Source organism: Pholcus phalangioides, unplaced genomic scaffold, assembly GCF_987345545.1.
Source record: "Pholcus phalangioides strain wild (caught in Gottingen) unplaced genomic scaffold, Ppha-v1.0 ptg000015l_1, whole genome shotgun sequence".
NCBI classification, from domain to species: domain Eukaryota; kingdom Metazoa; phylum Arthropoda; class Arachnida; order Araneae; family Pholcidae; genus Pholcus; species Pholcus phalangioides.
In genome coordinates, this window is record NW_028301608.1 from 96,173,999 (window position 1) to 96,192,645 (window position 18,647).

The 18,647-nt window shown below is 34.8% G+C and overlaps 1 protein-coding gene and 1 non-coding gene across 2 annotated transcripts in view; one reads left to right on the forward strand and one right to left on the reverse strand.

Annotated features, from left to right (window-relative positions):
- LOC149077109 (putative G protein-coupled receptor No9) overlaps positions 1–18,647 on the reverse strand; it is a 198,411-nt gene that overhangs the window by 149,211 nt on the left and 30,553 nt on the right. The gene's annotated exons all lie outside the window — the stretch shown is intronic.
- On the forward strand, positions 13,059–13,132 carry TRNAS-GGA (transfer RNA serine (anticodon GGA)). Its single transcript has one exon. It is a non-coding gene; the product is annotated as a tRNA-Ser (tRNA).

Genomic DNA, 18,647 nt, shown 5'->3' on the forward strand with positions numbered 1-18,647 from the left:
GACTTTGCATATACATGCACTCACACAATACGTTCCGACATGTACAGATTCGGAAGAAATTCCTCAAAGGAATGTGTACGAGGTGCATGTTTGGTTAAGTAATAGTAGTAGCTAAGAGGTCACACCCACTGAGCCGAGGCGGCAAGCGTAACTTAAAAGGGATGAAACAGCCCTTACTATATAAGACGAGAGCCCTGTATAATCCCACAGATTACTCTCCTTACTGCATACAATATGTCGTTGCGTACTACCGTTTTCTGCAAGGGTTTCTCTTAGAGTTTGGGATAGAAATACATACTTAGAAGACTGATTCGAAAAAAATAAAAAATTTTGTTTTTCATGGATGAATATGTAGATGCGAGTTGAAACATCGACATTGTTTGTAAGAACAATATGACTCGACTTTTAATACTTCATTGTTGGTGAATGTATTTCACATACGTTGATTATAAAGCCGTGGATTATGCGCATGAAATTGCGATACTTATTTTTTGTCTACTTTTTTTCAAATTTTCAAACATTTTTTTTAGTTTTATTTTCATTTATGTACTATTAATTTATTTTATATTTATTCATTTCATTTTTATTTCTTCAATTTGTGTATCACTTTCATTTAGTTTTGTTACACCTCTTTTTATTTTATTTTTATTTATTTTATTTTATTATTATGTACTTATTTACTTTTTATACCATTTTCTTATTTATTTATACATTTCGTTACTATCTGTTTCTGTTATAGTGTTTGGTGTTATCGTCTGAAAACATTTTTACATAGTTTTATTTTTGAATATTTTAAGTATTTGTGTTAGTAATGAGACTGAGATTTTAAGATTTCGGTAGCTTTCATGCGCGTAAACCTCTCAACATTTACGGCATGAATTTTTATTTTATAATTTCAAATTTAGCATCTATAACTGTGTTTTCACCATGGTGATTAACTTCTTGTTTGTAGATAAAGATATATTTAGCAGATACATGGGTTTTCCTTCGTCAAAACACACTACAATCAACACTTTTTTTTGTATGTTACAAATATCTCCAAAATACCATATGATGCTCACTCAAATTTAACTCAAGCACGTATATCCACTCACATCGTATTCAAAAATAAAATGACAAATATACAACATCCCACGCTCTATACCCCCCAGTTAGACTGAAAAGTATCATTACATTACTGAAATGTATCGCATGAGGAGACATCTGAACATGATGCATCGAATATACAACTTCGCACAAGTATTTCAGTGTCATAAAACATGTATAAATTCAGAATTTCAAATCGTCTCTCGTAACCTCGATACTTGTGAATAGATTTGTATTTTGTCTCAGTAGAATCGAAACATGCTGGAATGATATCACTTCGTCTTTTTATACGACGCATGATTTTTATTTTTGAAGAAACAAAATGTAGTTTTATATTCTACGGATTCGCATATAGAAACGTCCTCTCCACTTGTCAATACAAGATTAATCGAAAAACAGGTTATTTGTGGAGATGAAGATTACAAGGAAGAAAATTCATCATTGCCCCCACGGGGACTCGAACCCCGGTCTTTCGCTTGCCGGATGAGTGCTCTACCATCTAAGCTATGGAAACAGATAGAATATTTAAATATTCCAAGCCAATATTATATACGCTCCAAGGTTTAAATATTCTATCTGCTTCCATAGCTTAGATGGTAGAGCACTCGTCCGGCAAGCGAGAGACCGGAGTTCGAGTCCCCGTGGAGGCAGTGACGAATTTTCTTCCTTGTAATCTTCATCTCCACAAATAACCAGTCTTTCGAGTAATCTTGAATCTACGGATTCGGTTTCACAAAACTCGTTCTATAAGAAAAAGTGTATCGATATGAATTATGGGATTTCAATGTAGATTATGAATACCTTCATACGCATTATGGATCTGCTCAACCAAGAAAATTTAGTTGCTCTTAAATTCTGATGAGAGCAAACATGGTAGTAAATACCCGGAACAGGAATGGGTGGTAATAAAAACCACATTTTTTAACCTCAGGAGAAGTTGATAGGCCTTTTAAGCACTTCAGAACTCACAATCATCAAATTTTATTCTTGTTTTTCAAAATTGAATATATCGTTGACCTGTTTGTGTCGTACGAACGGCCAAATGAAGCAAAGGATTTACCGTTTACAGGACGTCTAATTATTTCCATCTTTGTCTCGATCGTATTAAATTTGAGTGTTTAATTTTTTTTTTGTATCAACACTGCAGTTTCTTTGTTTCTCACTCATGTTAATAAATTTATAAAGGCAAAATATTTAAATATGCAAATAATAAATTGACAGAACACACAACGTATCGACACGCACTCCAACTCAAGAATAAACGTGAAATATTCGTCCCCGACACTGCGGCTCGGAACCCTGGTAATGCCGATTTCGAGAAGTCCGCTACACTAGGAGGCAATGTTTGAGTGAGCGCGAGCTAACTTTTTAAGCGAACAATTTTTGCATTATCGACAAAAATCTTTAAAAAAAATTGAATTTTTAAAATATGCGAAATAGCGAATTGTGCGAAAGTCGAGTTCGCCTGTACTCTTCTATTCGTATCTTTTATATTAATTGTGAATTATTTGACACTGGAAACGTTTGCTACGAGGCTTCTTTTGATAAATCCAATGAAAATAACGGTAACAAAAATATCTCAATGCTTTATAATTGGCCATAAAGAATGATAACATAGTAAAATAGTCCCGACGAAAAGCGAGTGAAAAAAATCACACGTCACAATTGTTTTTGAATTTTTTTTTAACACATTCCAGCGATTTTTTTTCATTATATTTCTTCCGCTGTTGAAATGAGTTGGAAGCAGTTTTTATTTATATTTCGGTTCCTTATCCAATCTACACTAAAGTTGATGTATGTAGTACCAAACGGAACTTCTTCTTATCTGGTAACGAAAAGAGGAACAAATATTGCACCTTCTAGTTTGGAATTGGAGCTCTCTTTGCTCATAAAGATAGAAATGCTGTTACCGGTTGGTGGTATGAGAAGATCCATTTCGGTACACGCTATTCTTTTTTGGTACTCTGTATCCTGTTTATTTTCTCATTTTATTTACTATTTTTTCCTCTCTCTCTCTCGCTATGTATCTCTCTCTTTCTTTCTGTTCCTTCAACCGCTGTTTTTTCCTATATAAATGTTGGCACGTTTACGATAATGGTTCTTCCTGAATTTTTTTTTTTTTTTCATTTCACGGTATAGAATGTCTTGCTTCTCTGGATGCTATCTATTCTATGGGGAGAAAAAAGAAAACAGAAACTAACGTAGAAAAAAATCGGAGAATGGTTAATGATTCGCTGAAGGAACGGGATATACTTTTTTGTATTAATATATATTTTTTGTTTGAGATTTGGAATCGACGTTGGGAACTGATCTAGTGATTTGGTGTCACGTGATATGTTCTTATATTTACTAAGTGATGTTGATTGTTAAGTATTTTGTATTTTCTAATGGGGTGGAATTTCAATGTTACGTTTTTTACTATTTATGTTCGATGTTATAATATACTACATTTCTTGATGAATTTTTTAAGATTCTCTATTGTCACGTGTTGGCGGAATGGAGAAGTGGGTACACAATCTTTTCAGTCCGCGGGCCAAATATGCGGTAATTCTGGTGCTCGAGGGCCTGATTTCTATACAAGGGGTGGACTATATGATCTGTAATTTTACGGGGCATTTCTGTAATATCCTAACTTTTTCATAAAATGTCCCGTTTTTTACTTTATTTTCATCGAGGCTTACTAGAAGTTTCGAAAAAAAGGATGTTAAGTTATGTTTAGGACTTATAAATTAAGGTTTTTTCCATCATTTTTTGGCTGTAATTGGTTTACTTCACTTATTTTCCACAACTTATTGGCTGTAATTGTCAATCTTATGTGTGTTTGGTAATTTGTTTTTGGCTGTAATTGGCAACTTTACTGGCCTTCGACAATTTTTCGGCTGTAATTGGAAACTATACTTGAATTTGTCAATTGTTTTGGCTATGATTAGCAACTTCACTTGCAGTTAACAAATTTTTGGGTGTAATTGGCAGCTTTTTACTTGCAGTTAACAATTTCTGCGATAATTGACAACTTTACTAGCACTTCATAATTTTGTTTTGATAATTGGTGAAATATACCCGCGTATGGATCCGATTTCCTATACTTTTACGAAGGCAATATGGCCAGCCTAGGCGTTTGTCGTGTTGTATGTATTGATACATTCTACCTTGAACAATTTTCACTGGTTGGATGGAGCTCTTGACAGACCGGACGTTGTGCACCCCCTGGAATAAAGGAAAGGTCCACACTCCTGGACCGTAGGCCAAGTGCGGACCGTCAAAGGGTTCCATCCGGACCTGGAAATGTTTTCTAAGAGAAAAGTATCTATATACATAGAGCAACCAAGCCTTTAAAATCCACGCGTTATTCGAACAAGGAAACTGCCCAGTCGTTTGCCTCCGAATTTGCAAAGCAGTTGACAGCATTTCTTGAACACATAGCAGTAGCTTCTCTGAGGCAAACCAATGATACACAAAACATGCGCCAATTCGTTCGAAATTCGAGTTGCAAGTAAGAGTTGCTAGTAAGTATTAGTAGAAAAATATAAATACACTCAACACGATAGGAAACACGATGCTGTTACCGATTGGTTGTATGAGGAAATCAGTTTCGGTACCCACTATTATTTTTCTATTTATTTGGGGTACTCTGTATCCTGTTTATTTTCTCATTTCTACTTTTCTCTCTCATATATATCTATCTCTCTATCTTTCTGTTTCTTCAACCGCTGTTCTTCTGTATAAGTGTTGGATTTTTATTCCTTTCATATTTCATGATATAGAACAGGGGTGGACTTCTCTCTGTCCGAGGGCCAACTTAATGGTCAGATGCAGAGTCACGGACAGCACTAGGGACAAAACTCCGGTATATAAGCCGCATGCACAAGGAGAGAGAAAACCCCGGCATATACAAATAAGCCACACCCATTTTTTTTTTTTTTGATTGCTTGCTATGGCATCGCGGGCCACAAACATTTTGAAGAGATTTATTAACTAATTAACTTAAACAATTATCAATGAATTATTAACTGAACTCTTCATTTTTTGGAAGAGAGTATTTATGTTCTCTCATAGACATTGAAATCCGCTCAGACGGAAATCGCGTCTGCAGCAAGGACTACAACTGCTTACCAGACCAGACTCAAATATTTACCCCCATGTCCAGCTGATGATGGAATTGTGGGATTACAGACGGGCTAGTAAACACACAGCCTAGGAAGGTGTATGTAATGTACTTCAGTTAGTACAGACGGTCAGTAAGTAAGTAACATCGGCTGCTTCCGGATCCCCACTAACTAGAATTTTTCCCGAGTTTTTGTCAAAGTCGGGAAATCCACTCCCCAAGTCCAAAAAGTAAAATTGGAGAAAATTTTTGGGGTTGAGTCATCTGATTTTTTCCAAGTTTCTCAGCAACTCATTAGATTCAGCGAAGTTAGTAGGTCCTTTATGTGCAGTCCTAGAAACATTTCCACTGAAGGCTGGATTTTGGACATTTTTTTATTCATGGATGTGAAACTTTTCCCAAGAACTTCGTGATAGGAATGTGGTGTTGGTGTTTGTTTGCTCTGATTTATCAAACGCGGTGAACTTAATATTCTCCTGAGATTTTTCTGGAATTTTAGCCCTCAAGTTAATGGTGTCAGTTGCTCGCAACTCAGCCGAATCTTTTTTGTGGGCCCCGAGTATTTTTTTTTTAGCTTTACTTACTTAAAAGAAAAATTTTGCTCGTCGATATTACCGTCACTGACCTCCGATGATTCCGCAAGAAAATCTGCTACTGTTACTTCCATAACTCCCACAATTGATTTTTCCAATCGATTATGTAACCTGTGTTTGTTTAAAGAGGTTTTATGCTCGTGTGTTGAGAATATGAAAATACAAATTGTTTTTGTCAAATAAGAAAAGCAGTTGGTCACCCCTAATGTAGAAGATAGTTTCCCAAACTTTATGCTCCATCGCGCCCTTCTTCAGAAATGTTCACTCATCGCCTCCAACTCAAACAAACCATAGGATACTATGTTATACTCGTAGCGTATATTGCCCCTCTGGACCATTCCATCGCTCATCAGGGGGCTGTATTGCCCACTTTCTTTAGAACACACTGATATAGAATGTCTTGCTTCTTGGGATATTATCTCTCTCTATGGGAAAAAAAAGAAGCTAACGTAGAGAAAATCGGATAATGGTTAATGAAATTAATGAAATTCGCTGAAGAAACGGAATGGTTTTTTTTTTTTTTGTATTAATATTTTTTTCGGCATTTTTTTTATTTGGAATCGATGTTAGAAACTGATCTAGTGATTTTGGGTCACGTGATATGTTTCTTGTGATCTCTACATTTACAAGTCGATTGTTAAATATTTTGCTTTTTCTAATGCAGTGGAAATTCAATGTTATTTTAATTTCCTGATGAATTTTTTGGATTTTCTATTGTCTAATGCTGACGAAACAGAGAACAGTTGTACACAATCTTTTTCAGTCCGCTGGCCAAACATGCGGAAATTCTGCCGCTTGGGGGCCAGATTTCTATACATGGGGTGACCATATGTCCTGTAATTTCACGAGACATTCCTTTAATTTCACGAGACATTCCAGTAATTTCCATCGTCATAACTTACGCTTACTAGAAATTTTGAAAAAAATAATTTCTGATTATTTTATTATTATTCTTTCGCAACTTTTTTCGATCTAACTGGCAACTTTACGTTCCTTTGAAAACATTTCTGGCTGTAATTGGCAATTTTAATTGCAGTTAACAATTTTGGTGGGTGCAATTGACAATTTTTTTACTTGCAGTTAGCGATTTTTTTTCTGTGATAATTGGCGACTTTACCAGCGCCTGATAATTATTTGCGGTAATTGGTGAAACATACCCGTAAAAATATGATTTTCCGTACTTTTATGAAGGAAATGTGGTCAGCCTAGGCGTTTGTCGTCTTCTATGTATTGATACTTTTTTACTGGAACACCTATCACGAAACGGAAGTTGTGCACCCATGGGAAAAGATCAAGGGTACAGAACTTTTGGCCTATAGACAGGCCTAGTTTCCCGTAACAAAATACAATTCGGTATATTTGAAACTCCAACTGACTATCGTGTATATAGGAATTGTAACGTATATCAATATAGCATAACATACATGAATATGGTTTTTCTTAAACTAAAGTATAAAGTAGAGAATTCAGGACCCCTTAGACAAGTGTTTACTGGTTTTGTACAAAGTTCTGAGAAACATCGAGTGTATGACAGAAAGTATTGCACAATAGACAAAAAACTGAAGTATTTTTGTGGTAACTGTCGCTTTCGGCAAAAGATGCGGAACAAACGTCAAATAAATGTTAAATTCAGTTTCGGAGAGTTTTTAGACGATAAAAAGACACAAATCTATAGTTTCAAGGAAATATGCACTCTTTTGAAAAACGCTGAAAATGAAATGTGGTGATGCCGCGAGTTATATTCCATGTAAGAACATGGAAGAACATGGGTATAACATTTGATGAGAATTTCAATGGAAATTTCAAGATTTTATTTTTAACTTCTACGTTGAAACCATTATGCACATTTACTGCGGTAATTTTTTTTTTTCAATAATCCCACTACCGTCAACTAGGGTGACTTTGACCACTTTTGGAAAAATGGTTTTTAGCGGGGTAAAATATGCTTAAAAACACTTCTTAAACGACCCCTCACGAGATTTCTCGTGTTTCAATGTTGAGACGTAATAGACCGGCAACGAGATTTCTCGATTTTTAATTGTCTCATGTATTTGTTTTTATTTCCAAACGTGAAAATCGCCGGTCTTAGAGTAAGCCTACGGGAAATAATATGTGGTCATTTAAGTGTTAATGTATCCGACAACTTTAAAAATGTCATTTTGGAAGAAAATATCGATTTTTATTTTTTATGAAAGCCCTATTCTTTGTTATTCCAAAACAGGCATTGTTTACATGATGCTCAGAACCGAAGTTACGTCCACTTCAGTGTTGCGTTTGTACATACAAGTATTCCGTGAAAGAAAAATTTAAACATGTTTTACGAACAATAATATTTTCGACATTTTACTTGTGAGTTTGTGACATGATTTCTAAAACTCTATTCATTGTATAAATACGAAATTTTAATATGGTATATTGCTATATATTGTTGAGATTATGAATCAATGTCTAAAGTATATCACATATATTTTTTGAATTACAGTATTTTATAGTAGTATTGTAGGATAAAATTTCAAGAACATTCACACTTACATTAACGTATTTGGGTGTAACTTATGAGCGTATCATGCAATTCTTTAAATTTCGGTTCACAACCTGCAAAAGCACTAGCTAAATGTAATAATAATAATAACGTGATCCTCACTTATTCCACAGGGATCAGCATGATCCATCCAGGGAATTAGTTAGTGTTGGTGGACGTCCCTGCCCGAGCCGGGATTCAACCCAGACCTGAACACTGAACAGTCAGAGGCTAGCTTCCTAGCCACTCTACTTCCATGCGCACAAAACATTTCATTAACAATTTTTTTTTACGTGTTGATATCGCGTTTCGAATTATACGTGAATTTTGCCAAAAATTTGGTATAAAAATTACTTTTTCATAGAAAATGACATAGATAGACAAAAATTTGTTACTGTTTTCACCATTTCGAGACATTTTCAACCAAAAAATGCTATTAAAGTTCACTCCAGTACCACTTTACAGAAAAGTACTCTCGGATACCTTAACTGATCTTTTGACACGTTGCATTCGTCAAGGCATTTTTTTTTACATATAAATGAGCGGTTTTTTGCTGACGAGAGTTGAATCTGAAGGAAAATTTGAAGACCCCAAATTTTCATTTGTGCAGCGTTTATAACCCTCTGAGCTGTGTTTAAAATTTTCCTAATCCGCATTATAACTGCCACACTATAAGTTAAAACACCTTAAGAACCCTGGATATTTCGGGATGACCGAAATAAAGCAGATCAAGTTTGACGAAATATCTCGGGATTGCCGCTATAAGGGTTAATAACGAGGTGAGTCCCATCAGTTATTATTATTATTAGTAAACGTAATGGAGATTTTAAAGCAATTGTGGAATATATTTAGATTTTGAACCTTAATTTTTATTTTATTGGGCAACGTCATCCCAGGTTCCATAGGAAATCCGTGGTGTCACTTTGCCCATTTTCTAATTGTCATTTTTTATCAGAGAACCAACCAACATTTATTTTAATTTAGCAAGGAAGAGACGACAAGAAGATAAATATCTGAGCACCCAGGAGGAAGATGACATCCATTGAATGACTGGGGCCTTACACAACTGAATGTGACGAAGACGAGATCTTCAGTCAAAGTAACAATCAGTCGTAACCACAGAATGCTGAAATTGGTGACTTCGTGATCTTTTGGGGAAAATTCTATCAAACACTACAAGGCTGAAATTGTGAACAAGTATGATGATGAAGATTTGGAAGTTTCTTTCCTGAGAACATGCGATGTAGAGGAATCCCAGTTTACGATGGCAGTGACGATGAGGCGAGTGACTCTCTCAACGACATTGTGTTCTCAACTACCCCTCAAAGAAAATATCTCTTATTTCAACGAAGATTTTTTCTAGATATTTTTACAACTATTTCAGATTATTTTAATTTTTTTTCTGTTTAAGTCATCCATTTTAGATAGTTTAAGTGAGTTGCGAGGTTTTTTTTCAATTAATTCATATATTTAAAATATAAAATTTCATTTATTTGCATTATTTTTGTTGGCAATGTGGTTTCCTTGACGCCCCATCACCCTAAATACACTCGCAGATTTGACTTATGAATTATGTCATTATGTGTCTGTAACATCTCAGTTTGTTATTTGTATGCCTCAAGTGACCGTCATTTAAAATATGATATAATGGTTTCGTCCACACATTATTTTGAATATGCTCGTAACGTTCATTACATTAACAGCTGAATTCTATACATAGTATAGCATGTTATAGTAATATCAAAATTTTTAATATAAACATGCCATTATAAATTGTCATCCATACGAAAAGATTTTGTCATATATTGTTTCTGGCTGATGTTTATTATTAAAATGCAAGTTTTTCGAAAAAAATATATACCATATGTATTTACATAACAGTACCTTCATCTATATACGATTTCTATTCCGATTCATTAAAAAAATAAGATCAAGAATACCATTTATTACCAAACCATTCACCGTTTTTTCCCTCTTTGTGCTTCTATACCATCTGTCCATTAAATAAATATTTCCCATGCATCGAGATTCAAAAATATGTCAATTTCCCAACTTTTCCTCCCGTGAAAAGTGCTAATAAATAATAGTAATGAAAATTCGATAAGAAAAAGAGACTTTTAGCACTTAAATTGAACGGAAATTCCTCGTAGTTTTAAAAAATCTTCGAATAAAAACTGTCACTCACTATTAAAACAACATAGACTACCAATTTTAATATTGCTTAATAATTTTCCTTTTCCCTGTCAAAGCTTGAATTCGAAATTCCGTGAGAGCCGTTGTGAAATGGATTGGTTCTAAATCACCCAAAGAGATAGAATAGGTTATCTCTCGAGACTCTCTCTCCAATGATTTCCGATGCTAGTGCAATTTTCTACTTTTTACTCTTTCGCCATTTTTTTTTTTAGTTATTACCGAATCAACTTAGTCTTCGTGTAATGGTTAACACCTCTGTAAAACCCAATTTCTTTCCACTTTTATTTTTACAAAGAGGAGAACGAGAAAGACATCCACGGTTTTCAATAGATCCTTGATTGCTTCCATGATGTGTTATCGACGCTTTCGTGACACACTCATATAACGATGCATCAAAGCAATTTCGTTTTTCGATGAAGAATTTCTTGAGAGATCAGTGGAAAACTATCGAACAAGTAATAAAAAAAATCGTTATAAATTACATTAGTATTTTTAGCATGGCATACTAAAGTGTTAGATGCCGGAATCATCGTTAATTATCTATCGAAACTGAAAAGAGCACAGTTAAGTGCTTATAATAAGTATTATCCTGAAATTTATTGTGTGTTAGTGTGTTTGTTTTTGAAGAAGCTCTTTCGAAAATATCAAACCTATCACTATCTAAGAGGAAATATAAAAATGCACACAATGTATTAAAATTGCAGTAAGAGTGTTATCATTAGTTGAAAAAAAATAGTAAAGTTGGTTTGTAACTCAATTACTATAATTGACAGCAGGTTGTTAAAATTAATGAAGAAATACGCACATTTCAGGAAGTCAAAAAAGGCACGCTACAAGAATCTGTTTTATAGGACCATTATTGCTTTTAATTGTTATCAACATTTTTTGTAAATTGAAGCTAAATGGCAAATTGATATCTTTTACTGACGATACTGTGCCATACGTTGTAAAGTCTTTTAAAAATATAGAAGAGGAATTGATTAAAATTTAAAATTAATTAGATCAAAATCTAAAACGAATATCTCATTGTAATCATTTAAAATCAAAACCTCGTTTCATTTTATACAAATTCTCCAACCTGAAACCATATGTAAACCGATCTTTCTAGTTAACCTATTATTATTCAATGTTTCATTCACACTTACTGTATGGTCTGCCACTCTGGGGAAGTGATTATGTCACCAATATTGCACCCATTATTTCTTTACAAAAAAAAGTTATTAGAATTTTGGCAAGCAATTACAACACTCCAACAATGAACTTTTTCAATTAAACATCCTTCCTTTAAGACATCTATACTTCTACCGATCCATACTTATAATTAAAGAAAACCAATTCTCTTTACCTCTGAACTCGTCAAGAACATCTAATAGGTAGAATTTAATTTACTCAATGCCTTTAGTTCATAAAACTATCCTGAAAAGACATTTTAGCTTTTTCATTCCTAAATTTTTTAATAGCCTTCCAAATGATCTCATACAGTCGCACTCATTTTCAATTTTCAGAAAAAACCTGAAAAAACACTTGCTACAAATTTTCAATATTGAAAATTATTTCTGATTTCATCCTCAGATTCTCAATCACTCCCTGTTGTGTGTGTGTTACTGTCGTTTCACCTCCCACGGTCGAATTATTCATTAAAATACCTTTGCTCTCAACTGCTCTGCCAGTCCAATTCATACATAATCGTATGTTGATTTATAGTTTTTTTTATAATCACTAAAGCACCCCCCTGTGTCCCTTGCATCATTGCATTATTCATATATATTTGTATTTCTTGTATTATATGTGTTTGTGTAATCACATTCCCCCAACCCCCCCCCCCTTCCTATTTTGAAGTTTTTTCATAATTTTTTGTTTTCAATCTCAAAAATCACTACATAGCGACTCTTTATTTTACACTGTATGATAATTAAATGTTATTGAATTAACTTCATTGTAACAACCATCATGGGATCTTGGTGTCTCCTTGGTGGTTTTCACTAACCTAATGTATTGTTATCATTCGTCTAAAATATTAATAAAATTGAAATTGAAATTTATGGCCAGTCAAACATAAACTAAAATTAAACGTACAAAAAAAACTGAATACATGTGTTTAAAAATCAGAAGAAAAAACGCTGACACAGACATCTACATTGAAACACGCAATCACTGTGCCACTGTCAAATTATAACACAGTTTAATTGTCAAGGAATATGATTATACAAATTCAAAGGCCACAACTGAAAAAAGATGCTCATAAAAAATAGACGTCGAATATTATATCTAAACTACATCAAAAATACAGGAACCTAATAAGAGCTATAAAAAAACAATTATTATGTTAAAATATAAATATGATGCAAACAAAAAATTATGGTTGTCTCATCTAAGAATGTATACAAGGATGACGTCACTCTCCGCTACCATACGAAGGTGAGAGTGACGTCATCCTTGTATAAGTCGCCATCTGGTGGCAGCGTCAGCAGTTGTGAGCTTGGCCTGAGTCTGGTCCGGCCGTCTATGTACGCTCCCTTTCAGTGTACACGAGCTCCAAGGAAAGATTGAGAAATTCGGTGCCTCTGTAGTCTAGTGGTCTAGGGCGTTCACCCGGAAAGTGAAAGGACGTGGGTTCGATTCCCCGCAGGGGCAGTTGAATTTTCTCTCTTTCCGAAATATATCTTCGCAACAGCCAGTTGTTAAAAAATACCTTCGTAAGAATGTATAGCTCATGGATTTATCACATTATGTCTACTATAGTTCTTTTTTTTAACGTCTCTATTGTGTTTCACTTCACGACCCCTAGAGGCAAGCTATTCCATGTATTAAAGGGACAACAAAATCACAACCCTATTAAAGGAAAAACACCCTGTGACATTACAACCTAGAATATCCCTTACCAATCGATACTGGTGTCCCCCTTCGAAGAAGTTGATTGAGATAGCATTAATAAAATACATGCTCAATTTTATCCATCCCGTTACAATTTTAAACACCTAAATCATATCGCCCCGACACCTGCGCTCTTCTTTCTTCCAATGCAAACATTTTCGATCCACAAATCAATGTTCTCTTCATAGCTTAAGCCCGTGTGCCACCGTGGACCCTCCTCGACCAAGTTTATCTCCCTCTGTAAGTATGGTCTCCAAAACATAACGGCATACTCCAGTCCAGGACGACCAAACCCCGGAAAAGTGGAAGAATGACTTTTGGAGAATGCGAAGAGACCTCTTTGAGAATGAAACCCCTCATTCAGACTCAGTATTACTAAAGTGCGTCATTATCCCGCACGTTACAACTGTAAGAACGGTTGCACGCTGGAATAACTTCACAGGGCTGGCGTCCGTGCCTTTTATTCACTGTGACGCAGATTTGCATACGGTTTCTTCTTCTTCTTCTTCCCCAGGTTACATTTGCATGCATGGTGTTCTTTTTCTCCCGATAAATTTCAACAGGAATGCCGTTTTAACGTTTGCGTAGCGGCCGTGTGCGTTTCATGTTAGACCGAGCATTGTTTGATCACAATTGCTTGTATTGGTGTGTGCTATCACAGTTTTTCCCATTTTTTCTGAATCAATGTGTGTAGCAAAATATTATATTTAAATTTCGTATTGACGTAATCAATGCATTTTTAGAAATCATGTTTCAAACTCAAAAATAAAATTTTATTCGTGAAACACATCACTAGTTTTTATTCACGGATTACTTGTATGTAGAAATGCAATACTAAAATGGATGTAACTTCGTGTCTATAAGCGCCATATAAACAAAACAGGAACAAGACCGGTTTTTGAATCATAACGAGCGCTATACTATATTATAGTAACTAACAAAAACGCCACAGTAACCAATGCTGTTGCATTGTAACAACTTTGAATTATGTACCTCATCTAGACCTGATGGAAGGATTGCAAAATCCCTTCGGGTCACATAGGGGCCGTTCAAGTATTACGTCATCATCGATGGGGGGGGAGGGGGTTCCGATTTGCTGACTTATGATGACAATGAGGGTGGGGGTTTGGACAATGCTTACATCATCAACCACCCTTTATGAAAATATGAAATATTCTTAATGGCATCTTACTCGCTGCCCCAAAAACGAGAAAAACCTTTCGATAGTTTGTGGGCACTTCAAGTACCATTCCCCCTATTGACAAGTGCTTTACAGAGCCACTTTAGTGATCTCTAAATTTTTCGCGGATCCAAGTGATCTGGAAATGTGTCCGGGCCGCTTGAGTGCTCTGGAACTGTGAAACGCATCACTCAAGCGATCCGTAATTATATACCGGGGATCGATTAAATAATCTGAGAATGTGCCGCGGGTAACTTGAGTGATGTAGAACCGCACTGGGGGGGGGGGGGACTTAAATGCTCTAAAACTACGGCACCTGTCCCTCAAGGAATCTCCAAATGTATCACGGATCGCTGAAGTGTTCTGCAACTGTGTCCCGGGTCATTTAAGTGATCTAAAAATTTGCCGCTTAAATGTTCTGGAATTGTACCACGGGACACTTAAGCGATCTGTGAATGGTGCGCTTAGTTCATTTCTACAAAATTAGGTTTGAGGATGGCAGGCCGCATCAGATAACCCCTAGGGCCATATTTGGTCCGCGGGCCAAGGGCCTTTATGGGGATTTATATGGCTTAGAGGGTGGGTCGCAATGAATTTATTAAAGATACATTTTGAGTTCATAACCGTTCAAAAAACATTGAAATTAATATAAATTGATTACAATAACATATAAAGGTATTTTCTTCCAAAATTTCAATTAAACAATTAAAAAAATATTTTTTATCGTCGGGGGGGGGGACACGAGCACCCACCATGCCCCCCCCCCCACCTGTATACGTCTCTGATCCCACCAATATGCGTTAAGATTCAGTGGGCCAGAGCTGATGACGAAATTTTGCTGACAAGGGGGCAGGGGGTTGAGAGTTTTGCTGACTTTTGAGTCATGACTTTTGACATTTAAGTCAAAAATGGCTTAAAAATTTGCTTACGTAATACTTGAACGGTCCCAAAAAGTGTATATATGTCTCATTTTTGTTTTATATATATATATATATATATATTTATTGTATTGTTTCGTATCTTTACGTTGACGGTGTTTTTTTTTTACTGCATTTGCAATTTGTAACGGAAAATTCCAATTGAAAAAAAATACAAAAAAACTAACAAATTTCTCTTCCGGTAATAAAACTGCGTGGTATTGGCTCTGCTACGACAACTGGGGGTCTTGTAAATCATTAACTCGAAATTGTTTCGCGACAAAACTCTCTTTTGATGATAGGTTGTACACATTTACAGGACGTTTGCGCTGAAATTTCCGAAATTCTCTGAATTCAACTATTTACGTCATACTAGAAATAATTCTGTGTTTCTCCTCCTCACTGTTATTTTCACTTTTCTAAATTCCCACACGCAGAAGGAAAAAAAAAATAGTTTTGGAAAGTATCACATTTGATCCGTAAGTAATCCTCGGCGGCTTATCGTAATGTGAGGTGAGCAACATTTCTGTTCCATTTCATCTTTTTTTTTTATGTATCTGTGTGTATTTATTCTTTTTCAGGGTCTCTCATTGAGAGATTCGCTTTTTCTATTTCACATCCAGAGTGGAAAAGAAACCTTAAAAGATATTCCACCGAAAGATCCTATTCAAAAGAAAATATATATCAAAAGAGTATATTTCTTTTTTGTTCTCTTTTACCCACATAGTAGATGAAAAAGGTCGTCCCGGTTTTCGAAATATGTTCTTCAAGGGACTCGCTTATTACCTCCATTCATAAGAGATGAATACTCTGTCGTTGGCGAATAACTTTTTTTTTTTTGTGTGTGTGTGTCCCGTGACGTTCGTTCACCGTCTCCCGTTTACACGGTTTTGCAATAATGTGAAGGAGGTAAGAAGCAAGGAAGAAAATGAAAAAAAAAACCCTCTCGAGTTTCTTGGAGGCAAAACCTGCGAGTTCCGAAGGATACGCGAAGTACATGGATGTTCTTCTCCAAAAGTCTCTTCTTTATCCTTCTTTTACAGTCCAATGGCGCTCCACAGATAATAGCCGCTCCGAAGTGTATATTAGAAAAAAGGAATAAACGTTGCTGTACTTCTCTCTGCTGATTAAAAAGGATTTATCTTTTTGGATGTTTCAGATCTAATGGCAATTAAATCCTAATTAGGAACAGAAAGAAAACTAATCAGGATTATGTAAAGAAATTTAAACGGGAATTGGGTGATATATACAAGTTAGTTTGGAAAGTGTTTCTCACGTTTTCTCCCTCTCTCGTGCCTGTATTCCGCCGATTATGCGTTAGACTTTTTACGCGCACGATTTTGATAGCAAACTTGGATGATTTGTAGTTGAAGCACTATCGATATATCTCAAAAACTGGTAACTTTTTTTAACATTTAGGATATTAAAGGAAAAAAAGATGAGTGGGGGGCAGGATTTTCTATTCTTCTTGTCCTGGCCGAACTTACGTTCTATATGTCATGCTATGGTATTATTTTACTCGTCAGACTTTAGTGAGAGAAGGTAGGAGAGAAATGTTGAGGTAAAAAAGAAATATCTCGCTCTTGAACGGAAAGAATTAAAGAACATCAGACTATTTCCGTTTCTATGAAAGACGGGTGTTTCGAAGAGAGCAAAATTTGAACTTTACTTTAATTTTTGTAATTTTGCATGATAATTTTGTGCGTGGGAACTGTGCCTTTCACAATTGGCACTCCACGTTAGCAGACACCGCCAAGTGGGGACCGTATAATAATTTTAGTAACTAATCTGGTGGGATTCGAATGCTACTTTCTAAAAGTGACTCGAATTATTTCATTCTTTTGAGATTTTTCTAGCGGTTGATTAATTTGAGTATCGATTGTTCATTTAGGTTGTCTAAAATAGGATTCTTGGCCACACGGTACGACACCAGGTCAAATAAATTGTGTCATATATCTCCCTTTAGGACCTCTATTGGTCTTTCTTGCACGATAAACTGATTTTATGTCTTATACAATAATTTACCTGATGAATTTGATATATTTGCAACATGTATTTGTAAATTGAGAAAGCTTCTCTCCGATTGATGGGCGATTTTTGCTTTTGTATTTGATTTGCGATTGCTTATGCATTTAGCTTTTGTTTTTTCTTTTATTCATTTTTATTTTAATGGACTTATGCTGTTTGTTATTATTATAACTATTTTGATTGATCTCACGATTTTACAAGCCTTTTACTTTTTTTACATATTTTTTGAATTCTGTTTGTTTTTATTAATTGAATTTCAATTTAATATATATATATATTTTATGCGTGTATGTATTCTATTTCATTTTATTCAATTTGATTTCGTTATTCTTACATTTGTATGTCTTACCCAGCTGTAATTGGATTATTCTCTTGTAGCTTGTTAAATTTAAATAAATAACTCACTTGAATCACTGAAACATGTTTACTTTAAAACAGGTGCTGATATAATTTTTGAATGCAAAGCAGAAGAAAAAACATTTGAATGAATTCAGAATGTCAAAAGCCTTGGAGATAACCACAAAGATAGCAACCGCTAGAAATGATACTTCCATAGATAAACTTGTTGAAATACGAAATGGCATTCACTGTATGTACTCCGCTTATCTAAAAATCAATGCAGGATAGGATTACAAGAAAAGAAATTTACATATAATTTATAAAACGGAATTTTTTTAAATTACATTTTGAAGAAATTCAGATAAAATACGCAAAATACCAACAGTTCTATAGTTCAATGCTTTTCGTCAACAGTATTTAAGATGGAAATACGTATCCATATACCTATCTGAAGGGAGAACTATTCATAAATATCGAATAGCAATTCAATTATTGAGTACATCTTGTGAGAAAACAATGCCACCCACTGAATACTTCTTTGCTATCAGTGATACTGAATAACGATCTAAATTATTTTATATATAATTACGTGTGCCTTGAGACATGTATAATGTGTTTAATGCATTTCTTCAGTGAAGCGATATACAACGAGCGACGAATATATTCTTCTTATCCAAAGGTGTTGATGGATAATATAATTTAATTTCCGTATTTCCTTCAAGTGTATAAATCGCATGTAACTTATTTCGTATTTTTAATTTAGTGATGAAAGAAGCCAAACATAGAATGATATCTCACCTTTTCTTTTCCT